Source organism: Heloderma suspectum, chromosome 1 (assembly GCF_057233095.1).
Source record: "Heloderma suspectum isolate Gila_16-S chromosome 1, 16-S_ref, whole genome shotgun sequence".
NCBI lineage: Eukaryota > Metazoa > Chordata > Lepidosauria > Squamata > Helodermatidae > Heloderma > Heloderma suspectum.
In genome coordinates this window covers 116,727,365-116,743,263 of record NC_139458.1, presented here as the reverse complement: position 1 = coordinate 116,743,263, position 15,899 = coordinate 116,727,365, and the positions used below count along the sequence as shown (strand labels likewise).

At 44.1% G+C, this 15,899-nt stretch overlaps 1 protein-coding gene across 5 annotated transcripts in view; it reads right to left on the bottom strand.

Moving 5' to 3' along the window:
* The window catches only part of LMO1 (LIM domain only 1), a 142,061-nt gene that overhangs the window by 60,026 nt on the left and 66,136 nt on the right, over positions 1 to 15,899 (bottom strand). The gene's annotated exons all lie outside the window — the stretch shown is intronic.

Below are 15,899 nucleotides of genomic sequence, written 5' to 3'. Positions count from 1 at the left end.
TTCTCTACTATTTGTAAAGCACCTAAGACTACACTAAGTGCTGGAATGACTGGGGGGGAGGGGGGATACTGAATCAAAATCCAGTATCTAAAAAGAATTACATCTACTACCTCATTGGTATTCTATTTATTAATGGAGACAGAACTACATTGGGTGAAATCCAGTTGTGTCATTCCGGTGATGGAATACACATCTATCTGTCAGTGGAGTGGATTTTCCCTCTCCGCTGTATACGCCCTCCCTCTGCACTCCCAATCTTCTCTGGAGGGTTGGAGGATTCCCTGGATCAGATGGAGGGTTGAGGGGGCCACAGAGGATGAGGAGAGGATGGGAACGGTCCTGTTCGTACAACACTGGATGTGGTAGTGACTTGGAGGAGGAGGTGCAGGGAATGCTGATCAAATTTGTAGATGACACAAAATTGGGCGGGATAGCTAATACTTTGGAAGAAAGAAACAAAATTCAAAGTGATCTGGATAGACTGGAGCGCTGGGCAGAAAACAACAGAATGACATTTAATAGGGATAAATGCCAAGTTCTGCACCTCGGAAAAAGAAACCAAATGCACAGTTACAAGATGGGGGATATGTGGCTCAACAACACTACAAGCGAGAAAGATCTTGGAATTGTTGTTGATCACAAGCTGAATGTGAGCCAACAATGTGATGTGGCTGCAAAAAAGACCAATGCTATTTTGGGCTGCATTCATAGAAGCATAGCTTCCAAATCCCAGGAAGTCCTAGTTCCTCTCTACTCAGCACTGGTTAGGCCTCATCTGGAGTACTATGTCCAGTTCTGGGCACCACACTTTAAGAAGGATGCAGACAAACTGGAGAGGGTTCAGAGGAGGGCAACAAAGATGATCAGGGGACTGGAAACAAAGCCCTATGAAGAGAGACTCAAAGAACTGGGCATGTTTAGCCTTGAGAAGAGAAGACTGAGGGGAATAGCACTCTTCAAGTACTTGAAAGGTTGTCACAGAGAAGAAGGCGAGGATCTCTTCTTGATCATCCCAGAGTGCAGGACACGGAATAATGGGCTCAAGTTACAGGAAGCCAGATTCCAGATGAACATCAGGAAAAACTTCCTGACTGTTAGAGCAATATGACAATGGAACCAATGACCTAGGGAGGTGGTGGGCTCTCCCACGCTGGAGGTGTTCAAGACGAGGCTGGACAGCCATCTGTCAGGGATGCTCTGACTTGGATTCCTGCAATGAGCAGGGGGTTGGACTCAATGGCCTTGTAGGCCCCTTCCAACCCTACTATTCCATGATTCTATGGTTCCACATGGACATATGGCCAATTAGAGTCCACCTGAAGAACAGCCTTCAGTGTGGCGGCCCCTTTTCTATGGAACTCCCTGCCTCTGGAGGTCAGGTAGGCACTAACACTGTGTTGTTTCCAGTGCCTCCTGAAAACAGCCTTATTCCAAGAAGTCTTCCTTGAATGACGGTTCTTATTGGTACTCTGTTTTTTAAAATAACATTTTCAATATGGTGCTTTTTTCCTTTTATCTTTTATTGTTCTTCACTCTGTTATGGCCAGAATATGCACCTGGATTTCCTCCTGGTTTTTTTTCCTGTTCACGGTTACTCATGCATCTCAAGGATATTGGAAGCTGTTTATTCAAGGCCCCTCAACACTTGGGAGCAACCTGTTAGGTAGCCTAGGGAGTGGTTCTCAGAAGGGAGATCATCTGAAGAACCTTTGCACATGCAGAGCATTCCACATTCTCCAGTGGTTCTATACCCACATTTCCCTGCTGAGTGGCTCATTTGTTTGCTTCTTTAAAACCTTTGGATGGTAAGAAATAACCTTGGTTTCTTAGGAAATCTTACCATTCACTTGAAACAACCTAACTGCTAATTCATTCTTATTGACATTTGGGAATGTAAAGCAATCTTAAGTCACATTCTTTACTGGTTATGTGCATGTGCAAAAAGCACTCTGCGAATCAAAGGAACATGCCTAAAAATGGGCAAAAACTCCACAACGGTTGCGTCCTTAAAGCGATTTATGGTTTGAGGTTGGAGCCTGGGAAGACACAGCATGTTGTTTAAGAGCACAAGCTCTAAAAAGGTTTAATTCCGGCATTTATAGTTGCACCACTCATTCCAGTAAAACACTGGCATCTCGAAGACTGGCAAAATTAAATGAATGGCAAAGTAATCTCATTAACTTTGGTCAACACAATAAACAAGCAGCATTTCAAAGTTGTCTCCAATGGTTGTAAAATGTCAGACTGTCCTCACTGCACAAACAGAAGCAAGTGCTTGTTTTCTGGCCATAATAATACGTGCTATTTTAGTCCAGTCTATATGCAAAATTCTCTTATGGTTCACATGTTTGGGGAACATTTTAGCAAACAGGTTTACTAGTCTAGAAATGATCAAACAGCAAATCATCAAAGATTGTGATTATGTTCTTTCATATGGGCAGCAAAGAGCTGATCCATGACCTTTGTCAATCAGGCAGCAGGGTGCATCATGTGAATCACATGCCTATTCCAATTCCACTCAGTTTTAAACTCCACTTTCCTGCAGGAATTTGCGTGACATCGAGTGGCACATCCCTTTGAATTCTGAAGCAACACATGGGGGTGGTGGTGGTTTGGAAACGTTATTGTGAACATTTGCATATGAGATGGGCCACAGCTCAGTGGTACAACAGCATATGCTATGCATGCCTGAAGTCCCAGGTTCAATCCCTGTCATTGCCAGTTAAAACGATCTCAGGTTGACGAGGCAGGAAAAATCCCTGCCTGATACCTTGGCCAGCCAGCTCCACTGTAGACTGGCTGATTGATCATTAGGCAGAATTTTTTTGAGGCGCTAGGAATTGGTTACACACTATCCTATCAACTGTTACTATGAAATCATTTCCCCCCAAAATGTGTATTAAAGATCATGGAAGACATTATTTAAGTCACTGATGGGTTTGGGGAGAGTGGAATAAAGCCAAATTTAACAGAATGCTCTCTATGTGCAAGAAAATTAAGGTCACACTGCCCTTGCTAAACCACGACATTGGTATTGTGTTTGGTGGCCTTCCCCAACTTGGTGCCTTTCAAATGTTTTGGACTCTCACTCCTTCATCACTGACCCTTGGCCATGGTGCCTGGGGCTGATGGGAGGTGAAGGCCAAAACATCCAGAGGTCACCTGACTGGAGAAGGCTGATGTGGGTTTTTTGCTTACCTTTACTGGGAATATACCAGGGGTCTCCAGTTGAATATACAAAGACATTAAAAAGAGCTATGAAATCAAAATATTGTCAGTTGTGATCCCATCTTAGCTGAGCTTGTGTTGTGGATAGGACTCTACCCTAGAGCTAACACTGTATTATAGGTAGTCATTCACATGAAGTTGCATGAATAAGTGCTGAAACAGGCCTGGCTCCTGTTGAAAGAAGAATGGGTTTAGCACAATCCTCACTGATTTGGGCCTTATAAATTGAAGCTAAGCTCATGCCAGTCGTCTTTATAACAATATTTTAGGAGTTATGAACCTCACTTGATTATCTGAATCCATCATGAACTTTTATGGTATACCAGAATACTGTTTATTGTCTTCTTTCCCTATGCTGTTGATATTGTCGTTAGACCTTTATGATTGTCTTTGAAGAGTCTTCAGGTGACCCTTGAGGATTTGCCTGTTTTTAAATTCTTTTCCAGGTACCTGTTCTGTTTTTTCTTGTTCCATCCTGTGCACACAATGCACATGCACGCATGGGCGCACGCACGGGCGCACGCGCACACACACACACACAGTATCAGTTTTGTCTTCCAACAACCTTAATAGAATTTCAGCATCCACTGCCAAATGGCCATCTGATGTTCTCTTCTGTGTACAAAGATTAAAACAGTCTGTCACAGGAGCTCTAATGCAGTCAAATGACAACTCTCCAGCCTAAAGCTTTTACAGGCCTACAGACATTTCTCAAGACTTTTGGAGCCCAAAATAATTAGAGGGCATGGGTGAGATGAACGGAGGAGGGCTCCTCCTACCGTTTTATGCAACAACAGATTGCACAGCATTTTCAAGTTATCACCATATTGCTGCCTTAAGTCCTGCAGTATTTGGTGTTCTTCATGAAACCCATGTCAAAAATCAGTATTTAGCTCCATGGTTGCAGGTGATGACCTGGGTTTGGAAAGAGATATTGATGATGGAAGAACTGTAGGAAGCTCATAATGTTTTCAAAAGATGTGCGCGAGTGCATGACTTTGCACACCAATGCTGAATTGCTTCACATACAGTGTCAGGATCAAAAGGGAGTCTTAAAATATCGTTCTCTAAAATCCAGAGATTTACATGGATCTGAAAATCTTGTAGTCACCTTCAGCATTTGTCCCTGAGAATATGTAAAGCAAGGGTGCAGAACCTCTGGACCTCTGAGGGTACCAATCTGGCCCTCTGGGATTCCCCAGAGGGGCATGCACATGTCCAGTGGCCCCAACACTTCCTCAACCACCAATCGTCTGGTGCTTTCCTGGCTTTTGTGCAGTTGTTTTCCCTATTCTGAAAGGTTGAAAGAATGCCTCTCCTAAGGCTTAGTTACTGGCAGAAATAGCTTTAAGCTAAAATATGCTGGCATTTTGGGATTTTTTGCTCCACTCCCTTTTGCCTTTGGACCCACCCACCACTGGAATGTGGCCCCCAAGAGCTTCCCCAGATTGGAATTTGGTCCTCGGGCTGAAAGAGGTTCTGCACCCCTGATCTAAAGGTTGTTATTTACACTTTCTCGGAATCAGAAAAGATGAGTGACAACTCATTTTTAAGACTGTAATAATTGACTTCCTAGTTTATTCAATTCAAGAAACCAACAATTGCTGTTGATTTTCTAGAGGTCATGAAATGTAGCCCTGTGATTATTCAAGCATATGCTGTTACCCTCCAAATTTAGCCTCTTTATACTGTTCCAAACAGTAAAACTAACCATATTCTATTAAAATTTAGTAGATTAAAAACACACACACATGCACTTTCCCTCCTCTGCTGAAAGAAAGAACAAAAAAACCCCACCCAGTTCTTTGCAGGAATAACTAGAGACCATTTGCATGCTGAGCTGTCAGACCATGCACTTTCCATTAAAGAGATAACATCCTTTTTCATAAGTCCATTTGGGATCCATTTTAGCGTTATCTAAAAATCAAATCTACACGGTAATCCTTTTAATGTACTCTTGACTTTTAAAAAACAGCTTTATGTTCCTTCAGGAAATGTTTTAAGCCATTACTTGGTAATTACTATTCACCCATGAAAACACTGATCTTTTACAATATATAATCAGTTTGCAGACTCAAAAATAAAGCAGGCTAGAATTTTGTCGAGTGAAAGCAGTGAAGAAAAACCCAAAGGTTATGGGAGTAATGTCATTTTCTACCCAGCAGTCTAAATATCAGAAGTGGTATATTTCTCCACTGTGTAAGTAAATTGGGTCTTCTTGCCTATATGAGAAGTAGCAAATGCAGAGGTCATAATTTTATTTTAAAGCCAAGACGTACAAACAAAAACATTGACCAATTCTCCTTAACTTTATATACAGAAAGTGTAATATTCCCAAACATGGTTTTTGAAGCAGAAACCATACATACATACATACATATAAATGCAACGTTCAGAGTGGCTGCCAACGTGGGAAACCAATGGAAGCAACATTTCTTCTTCTTCTACTGCTACTTCTTCTGTAGTTTAATAGCATAGCAGAGCCTAAATACGCTCTGTGACCACCCTCTATTGAACAAGGGACTAATCACAACTCCAAGATCTATATATTCTCACTACAACAGATGAGGGCTACTACCGCATCAGCGTGGACTACATGGTCGGAACAGATGGATGCCATCCCAAGGTGGGAATTTCCTGAGAAAAGTCTGTCTTTCCCTCATGTTACTACTGTACTTCTGAATCAAAGAGTGCAAATTTAATCAAGACTTTAGGGCTACAGGGCCAGTTCATAAAAATGGCGGCCTGACGCTAATCCAAATGTGTGTGAGAATCTATCACTAATATCTTGTAAACCGATTCCATTTCTGTGACTTCAATCTTTAAGCTCAACCCGCAATACGTAACTTACTGTGAATTCTTATCTTTATTATCATTATTGTTACTTTTATCATTTTATTTAAATAGAAGGGGAAGGGCCAAAGCTCAGTGGTCGTGCACAGAAAAGGTTCCAGGTTAAATTCTTGGCATCTCCTGGAAGGGCTGGGAAAGACTCCTGTCTGAAATCATGGAGAGCCGCTACCAGTCAGTGTAGACCAGGCTGGCATCCAGCCCACCGGGGGTCCTAGAATGCCATGCCCCCTTTCCCCCAGTCAGCAATCATTTGGTGGTTTTCCAGCTTCTGTACAGGTTTTCCCCACCCCTCCCATTCTAAAAGGTCAAAATGCTGCTTCTAAGGTTTAGTTACTGGCAGTAGGAGCTTTCAGCTAAGATATGCTGGTATTTTTGTTTTTATGCCTCTGTCCCTTTTGCCTTTGGCCCCACTGGAACAAGGCCCTTGACTGAAAGAGGTTCTGCACTCCTGGTATAGACAATACTGAGCTAGATGGACCAATGATCTGCCTTGGTATAACGTGTCTTATGTTCCTAAATCTCTCCTCCTTTTGCCTTTGTGCCCCCCCCACCTGCCTCCTGGCCTTTCTCCCCTCCCCTCCCTTTCTTCTTCCTTACCATTCTTTCTTTGTCCCCTGTGGTCAAGTGTTTGGCATGATCCTTTCCCATCGTGTATCATGGGAAGGTGAAGAAATGTCTTCATATCACTTTTGAATACATTGTGGACAATTATGAATATCTTAGGGATATCCGTTGTTTGGAAATTCGGCCTTTTTTGGGCTTGATGGATTTCTGCTGCCCACCTGACTTGGCTGGCATTTGCAAGCTGAGCTGTGGGCTTTCCCCGAACTCCAGGGACATTTTCTGTATTTTTGTGTGTGTGGTGTCAATTGCAATTTGCACAACTAGAGATTTGCAGTAATTGTTTCCAAAATGTGTGCAATTTGCATAAATTGTGGCTGTACTTTGTGTAATTTCTGCAAATTATGCAAATTTGCACAAATTACAGTTGTAATTTGCATAAATAAAAGAACATGGAAAATCTGCAACCTGGTCTGACTTGCTACATACCAGGTTGGTCCAGTTAGCAGAAAACGGACCGAAGTCCAGGGAAGCTGAGCCAATGAAAACTCATCGAGCTCCACCCCCCAAACAGATTCCTCCAACTTCCCTAGAATATCTTTTAAAAATGTGAAACTTAGTAAGTTCAGAGCAGTATATTGTTTAGCTCATTCTTAACAGACATCAGGGCCGTTAAACCAAATCAGATGAACAGGGGGCAGGTGTATGGAATTGAAGGAGGACAATTTAGAATCCAAACCTGTGTTAAATCCATTTGCTTCTTAATAGATTTTACTTTTAAACAAATCTTGGTTTTATATAGCTTAACCGATAGTAGACCAATAGTGCCTTCTGGTCTACACATCAGATTTTATGCCACTCCCCCAAATTCATCCACATTTTGGTAGCTTAATCATTCAAGGATTCCATGATCCCATACCTCTGAGCTGCACAGATTAGCCATGCCCTGCTGTGGGGTTTTTTTTTGGGGGGGGGGCAAGGGGCAACCTGCAGCCCTCAGCCTAATTACAAAAGCCCTCTGTAGGTGATCAACTCAGGCCTCTAGCAAGACCAATCTGTCCCTTCCCTGGAGGCCCAATGGGCAGGAAGAGGGAAGGAGAAAAAGGTGTTGCAGGTGTTAAGAGAAAGAAAGAGAGGGGGCAGAAAGACCCCACCCACTTTTGGTTCTGGCCCTGCCCACTGCTGGGTTTGGCTCCGTGTACTAATGACATGCGGCCCCCGAGGGAATGTGACCCTCAACAAATGTTGCCCATCCCAGGATTACTAGATAGAAAGGCGGAAAGGGGGGGGGGATCAGGACACAAATTATTCAATTTCACAAGAGACTGGGCAGCTTAGAATCCCTGCGTTGAACTATTACTATAAGAGACTGCCATAGAAGGCATGCCTGCTTCATCCAGATCCACTAACTCCCATAATAAGTGCTCCAAATTTAGCCACTCCCCAAATCTTTAATACACCCAGTCCTAGCAGAAGCTGATATGCCTCTCACCCTCCAGTCTGAGGGAAGGAAAAGAAATGGCTGTGAAAGTGGATGTCTTAAGTGCTGGCCCTGAGGGCTCCTTCTCCTTAAACACAGTCCTTACACAAAATGCTTTCAGCATCCTTATTCAGCCTACCCTGAAGTCGGAGACAGAAACAACAGTAACAGATCACCATTAAAGCAGTTTTTGATACGCTTGGTTCTGAAAAGCCCATTAACTTGGAGGCCTTTCAAACTTTGAGTCACTTTAACTTGCGCCCCAAACCAGGGGAAAAGAGTGTGGTGTTTGCAAGAGCAATCTTAAGTACAGGAAGAAGGAATCTAGCACTTCAGGGATGTTTTTATTGTACTGAATAGTGAGAACATTCCGCTGGGCTACCCATGCTTTACGAGGAAGGTGCCACTGTTGAAAAAACTGATCTGGAAAGGCAGGTAACATTCAAAGGAGACCTTCCTCAGGGTTCCCCATTACTCAACATCTTGCTTTTCAGCCCAGCTATATGGCCTTTAAGAAGATCAGTATATAGATCTGGATTCAAAGAAATGTGAGCAGAGCAGTACTGGTTCCAAGTTCCTGAGGGCCACTTTCCATCCACCCCCCGCTTCAGTGAGTCGACCTTCTCACTTCCATTTTCACCAGCTGCTCTTGCTCCTCATCCCCTTTGTTATTACTGCTGCCCCTTGCTTGCTGGACAGCAGAGAGCCAGGGAGCAAATAGGCAGTGGCATCTGCTCCTCCTCCTCCTCACCATGTTGTGTGGGCCAGAGTGAGAGGCAGCTGAACAAGCAGGTTGCAGTGGGGAGAGGAGCAGCTCCAGGAGGCTCTTGTCAGTGGGACCCTGCTGGGATGTGGGCCCTCGGCAGGTGCCTGACCATGCTTACCCTCAGGGCTGACCTTGAAGCACAGCCCTACTTGCAAAATGGAGTTTTCCCAACTCCCCTTTTCTCCCCCCGCCCCCCACCATGCACCTCTAAAAGCAGCTCCTGAGGGATATGGAATAATCTGGAATGGGATTTGAAGTGGTGTGTGTGTGTGTGTGTGTGTTTAGGGGGATTAAAGACTCTTCTGGTACCAACTGAAGTGCTTTCTGTTCATGTTAGAGCACCGCTGGATACAAGCCTCAGTCTTTTCTTTTTTGTTGAAGAAATCATCCAACGTTGGGCCAAACAAGATGTGACATTAAATGCATCTTCACAGTTAACTTTCAGATTTTTTTCAAAATGGAACTTGCAGCAGCTGGGATCAGAGCAGGAATGGAGGGGGAACTGAAACCTTTCCACTTCTTCTGCCAGGGAAATCCCTCCTTCGAAGGGGCTATTTGGATTAGGCGGAAAACAGCAATGGTGCCGGTGGCGATTCCCCTTGCCCCAGCCAGTGCCAGATTCAGAATCTGCTCTGAGCCAGATCCCGTTAATGATCAGCCCCTCCAGCTGATGCAGTTTGTGTGTTTTTTAAACCTACACGTCAAACATAAAGAAACTTCTGATGTCAGATCTGCTTGGACTCTTTCAATGAGGCAACAGCAAAAACAAATAAATAATATCTCACCAATTATTTGCTTTCGCACACAGATGGTCATAGATGACCTAGAGTGCAATCACTAAGGAACTGGTACAGGGTGGCTTAAATGGTGGACATGGGGTTAAAAAGCTGCCCATGTAAATAAAACATTAAGAGAGCAAAAAGTACTTTTTAAGCCATGCACTGCCTGAGTATAACTGCCATAGACATCTTAAAAGACACACCAGTCAAGACACTGGACAAAAACTTTATTAGGAGTACACCCGACCTCCTCCACACATTCAATGAATGCATGGAGGGGTTGTGCACTTCCTTTCCATTTTATTCTCACAAGAAGCCTGAGAGTCCATGTGTGGTTCAAAGTCACCCAGTGAGCCTACTGGCTGAGTGGGGATGTGAACCTGGATCTCCCGAGTCCCAGTCCAACAGTTGAACCATTACACCACACTGGATCTCATCTCACCCCTTTCCTAAACATTCCCAGTTCTGAATTGAAAATGTAAATGCAGCCCTGCTGGATCCAAGGATCTATCTAGTCCAACATCCTTTTCCTCACAGTGGCCAAACAGATTACTTATAGGGAGCCCACAAGTAGGACATGAGGGGAATAGCCCTGTCCCATCTTTGTTCACCAGCAACCAGTATTCAGAGGCATGCTACATTTGTGGCTATCACCACATCTTGTGATACCGAATTCCATAGCTTAACTATGCGCTGTGCGAAGTCTGAACAAAGATATAGCATCTTTAATTTCTGCTGCACACTGAGCTTATGTGTTCAGTAAGCTCTCTATGACTTCAAAATCTCTTTCCTAAGTGGTTCTACCAATTCATACCCATCAGCATATACATAAATCTCTCTCTGTCTCTCTCTCTGTCTCGCTCTCTCTCTCAGTCCAAATGTGCGTCGCTTTGCACTAGTTGACTGGTTTGGACAGAGCTCCTTTTACAAGACCACTTGTGATTTTATCATCCTGTGCTACTTGGTGTCATCTGGTCCCACTACAAATTGTGTGAGTGTATCTGTTGGCGGGTGATCAGGGGGACACACAGACGCTATTGGCTTCTTCATTGCCTTCTGTCATTGAAATCGAAGTTGGATGGATTCAGGACTAGGGTTGGCGGAGAATTTCTCCCCGAAACTTCGGGGGGCCGAGTGCCAACGTGTTCGGCCCCCCGAACAAGTTTCGGGGAGAAATCCTCTGCACCCCCCGCACCCCGCCCCCCCCCCGGGACGGGACTTACCTTCGCTGAATGTCCCTCCCGGCGGCGGGTCCGGCCGGCGGTTCGGCGGGTGTTCGAGTGGGGCGGGAGCGGCAGCCGGTCTTTTGACCGGCCGCCGCCGCCATTGCAATGAAAGAAAAAAAAAAAAACACGCCCCGATAGGCTACGTGACGATTGACGTAGCCTATCACGGCTGACTTTGCAGATCTAGCCGTGATAGGCTACGTGAATCGTCACGTAGCCTATCAGGGGGCTTTTTTTTTTTTTTTTTAAACTTTCGCATTCGCGGCCGGGCGAGGCGGGAAGCCTCCTCCCCGGCCTGAATTTCGGCCGGGCGAGGCGGGAAGCCTCCTCCCCGGCCTGAATTTCGGCTGGGCCGAGGCGGGAAGCCTCCCCCCCCCCGGCCTGAACTTCGTGGGGGGACCAGCGAAGCGCCTCCCCCCCACCGCGAACGTCCTTCGAGGACAGGTAAGTGACTTTCGTGCACCCCTATTCAGGACGGACCAAAGAAAGTACTTTATCACACAACACATAATTAATCTGTGGAATGTATATCATAACATATGATGACAGCCACTGGAGTACATAAATTAAAGGAGAATAAATCAGTGAATCTTAGTCAAAACAAGCCAAATGGAGCTTCCCCAACTAAAGGCAGGGGGACAATCCAAGGAGCATGTTGTGCCATGGCAGTGAGCTTTCTATGGTACATGGCTGGCCACTGTGGTACATGGCTGGCCACAGAGTGCTGCACCAGAAGGACCCTTGGCCTGAACAAGCAAAGACATTCTCAGGGCCATTTCTCCCTAGCCTTGCATCCTGTTTTTTAGGCAATTATTGGCCCTTAAGAGGATCACTGCATTCCATGGCTGTTAAGTTTCCTTAGCATTTGTTGGATTCTTATCTGCTAAAGGGAACTGGATTTGCCAAACTAATAAAATAAGGCATTCTAAGTACCAGTCTTTTTTAGAACAGTCCGATTCTCTTGGCAAGTCTCAATTTCACTGCCTCAGGTAACTGTGTGCCAATGCACTGAACCAGAAAGCTAGAGTCTAGCAGGAGTTAGAGACACTTTGCTAACATCAGGGTTATTTTAGATTAGGGTACTTCAAAATCAATTTCAGATTCAAACTTTTAAATGCATTCACTCTCCAGAACACAGAAAACGAACTTGCAGTAAGTGGGTATTTTCAAGGCTAATTTGCCATAGCTTCAGTGCAACTGAAACTTTTCTAAAGAAAAGAGGCAACTTGGACCTTTTGGTGCTTGAAGGCCTTGTTCAGGTGGGGGAAATTAGGTATCAGCAATTCCAGAAAGGTTCAGGCTTTACTCATACAAATTTCAGAACAAGTGATGCAGAGTTCAGGCAGTCTGGGAAAATGTGTTTTATCTGAGCCTTCATTTTACCATGAAGGACTGGCCCTACCACTAGGTAGAGTGAGATGGCTACCTCAGGCAGCTGGTTTTGGATGTCATGAAATGGCAGCCAATAATTGGTTATTTAATGTATTATTACTGTATAAGCGTTTTTACTGTTCTTGTAGAAATCTTTACTACAATATTATTATTGTACTTTTACGGGCACTTGTGGGATTTTCTGCCTAAGGTGCCAAAATAGCTTGTCTGGCCTTGGGCACTATGTATCCTGACTTAGTGGACAGGGGGTGGGGGAGGTACCATTTGCTGCTCTGAATCGGGACCAAACTGGACATTATGTTAATCACATGACTGAACTTTGCATATTTTGTTGTTGTTTACTAACTAGCAGCTGCAGGGGGATGGATCCGGATCAGGGCCATGGTGCCAAGGCATGAGAGGGAATTCCCTCACACATTCTGTCCCAGTTGAGATGCCCCCAGATGCCGCTGTTAGTAAACAAAAAAGAAGCATGCAAGGGCTGATCATGTGCTAAATGTCATGTCAAGCTTGGCCCTGAGAATGGCACGGGGCATGTTTGTGGCTGCTGTTGAGTGATATTAATAGCCGGTATCAAGGTGCACTTCTGGTGTAGGTACAATCTGATGATATCATCAGTCTCTGCTCATTTGTAAGAAACAGTGGGCAGGCAAATCACAAGAGCACTCCAGGCCAGCCAGAGACATATTGTTGCCTGAGAAGGACAAGATGGTGCTCCTGCCCCTGCCCCTGCAGTCTGGACCAAAGCCAACTGGACTGGCAGTTTGAATCTTACTTCAATGCTGGAGTGTCCTCCACCACACCTGAGGCACCAGGCTAGGTTAGGGGGCTCAGCACAGGCTGAGTAGCATATACAGCTCTGTCATCCAGTGATGAAGAATGGCGGGCTCAAGAGGAACGGCTGGGGAGCTGCTGCTGCCCCCAACATCTGCTGCCGGAGGCAATCATCTCATTCTGCCTAATAGTAGGGCTGGCCCTGACAGCACCAGCAGTAGATAACCTTTTCCACATACATCATAACCTAAGCTTCGTTCAGCAGATATGAAGGTAGCAGGACTGATTTTCTAAAATGGCATGTTCCATAGCTTCAGTCTGCCTGGAAGTAACACTCTTTGACCTGGAATCCCTTTGCCTGCAATGTAAGATGGAGAGGACTGGCTTTTTGGTTTGTGAGGGAAAGACACTCTGCACAAGCTAAGAGACAAGTTTTGTTACCATCATTCTATGAGCACTAGCATTCAAAACAAGTTAGGGGGCTCAGCCTCTGTGAACTCTGGTTTAAATTAAGCCCTAAATTGCAGATAAATTTCAGCCTGCTTCTTTGTGCAAAATAACAAACATAAAAGGTGCTAGTACAAGCCTAAATCAAAGCCAAAGCCATAAAACCCCACACCAACCTAAAACACTTGAATAACTTTAAACGAATTCATGTGATTATAAAGGGAATTTTTGAAAAAAATCCACCCAAATTATTTGAAATGAGGCAAGGAAATTTGCAAGACATATAGATGAGAGAACTGAGGTCAAAGTTCAGTCCGAAAGCAATTAAGATAGCTAATACTGCAACTTGACACAGGTTTGCTTTGTATTCAGAACTAGCACTAAGCATCTCAAGAGATTGTAATTAAAACCTGTCAAGCTCAAATTAAGTTATTTAGAAAGACTCAAGAAAGCTTTTAAAGCACTAAATGCCACTGTTAATATGGAAAAAGTCAGTACATAGAGATTAAAATGGTTTAAAGTTCTGTGGGCACTTGAATTAAAAATGACAAAAATGTGGCAATTAGCGGGGGAAAAACATAGCATTCAAAAGATTATGGGCTGTAAAGAAATAATCTGCATGCACTTGAATATGCCAGTAAGAATATAAAAATGGTGGATTTCCTGTCAGAATTTGATTTTTAAAAACCATGATTTATAACACGTTATTATCAACCCCACAGGCTCAGGTTATGTTATTACCACAAATAAGAACCCTTCTTTTCCCTAAAACAAGTAGAAACAAGTGAGGGCCAATGAACAAAGTTCTGCAACTGGAACACCCTGGGTCAAATCCAGTCTCCTGAGTGGTACCATCTGGCCCTCAACTGCCCCAAATCTGGGTAGCATCTGTGGCAATGGATCTTTGCAGTAGGCCTTTTGGGGTGGGGGACATGGGACCTACCCCTGCCATACATAATACATACTTCGCACTTCTCAAAGTGATTCTCTGGGGAAAAAAACTAATTGAGGACCAGGAGAATAAAGGGAAAGCCACTCCATACTGTAAATCACTGGTTTTCAAATTGTGTTGCAGGATCAATGAGAAGATCAGAAATGGTAGACAAGCATAACTCAAAACTGCCCACCACTACTGATTGTCCCTAAAATGTGTAACCGCAGGGGAGTGTTTGGTGTGCTCTAGGGCAGAGTGGGCAGAAGGCAGATTTTCAGATGTTTTGGACTTCAACTCCCAGCATTCCTGAGCATTGGCCATGTTGGCAGAGGCTTATGGGAGTTGAAGTCCAAAACATCTGGAGATCTACCTTCTGCCCAGCCCTGCTCTAGGCCAGTCTCACTTCACATGGGACAAGCATGGGTCGCAATAGGCCTGGCCAGCATTCTGTGTGAGGTGGCTGCAAGATCTAGCCTAGAACAGCCTTCCCTAACCAGGTGCCCACCAGATGTTTAGGACTGCAACCCCCATAATTCCCAGCAGCATGGCGATTGACCAAGCTGGCTGGGAATGATGGAAGCTGCAGCCCAAGACATCTGGAGGGCACCAGGTTGGGGAAGACTGGCCTAGAACGTTCTCCCAGAATCCTCTGCAACACTCAAATGTCCCATGGCAGATGCTCAGGGATTCTCCAGTAGATAGGACAATGTAAAAAGGAAGAAAGCTTAAAAGCCCCTGTTGTAGATTTAATATTTTACTTACACGAGCATGAAAAACAGTACTGAAATATTTTTACCCATAGGAATGAGAGATTCTGAACTTAATTCCTTTATGGCTGAGGACAGAGATAAAACACTTCAAATAAACAAGTAAATAAAATAATTTTGCAACCTAGACAATTACATAGAATTCCTATTAACAGCTATACCACATCCAAATGTTTAGAGCAGGAAACAGTACAGACCATCTTTGACAAGCCAGATTAAGCTCCAGTATTTTCCTTTTTTACCCAAACATTTGCTAAGAACTAATGAAGCTGGAAGAAATGACCTTACTCTTTACTGAACAAAAAAACAAGGAATTATCCACCAAATGTCAAATGGCATCATGAACTAATCAGGCAATATATTAACCCACACAAAAAAAGATCAACTACAGATATTTTGAGAGATTTTGAGAAAAGTTCATGGATTATAAGTATCTGGAAGCCAGATTTGAAAGAACAAAATGGTCTCAAGGGAGGAAGATGTTGCATAGTCCATTTTATTACTTTTGAATCATGTTAGGTTTTTACTCCTCCCCCTCGTTCTCCCCCTCCACTTTTCCCTTTATTAAAGTGAACTTAGCGCTGGGAGAGCAGGCTTTTAATGGACTCAGAACAAGCAAAGCAGCAGCAGACCTCAACAAACCCAGCCTCAACAGTTTTTATTTTTGGAGGGCAGTTCAAGTTCATACTGAG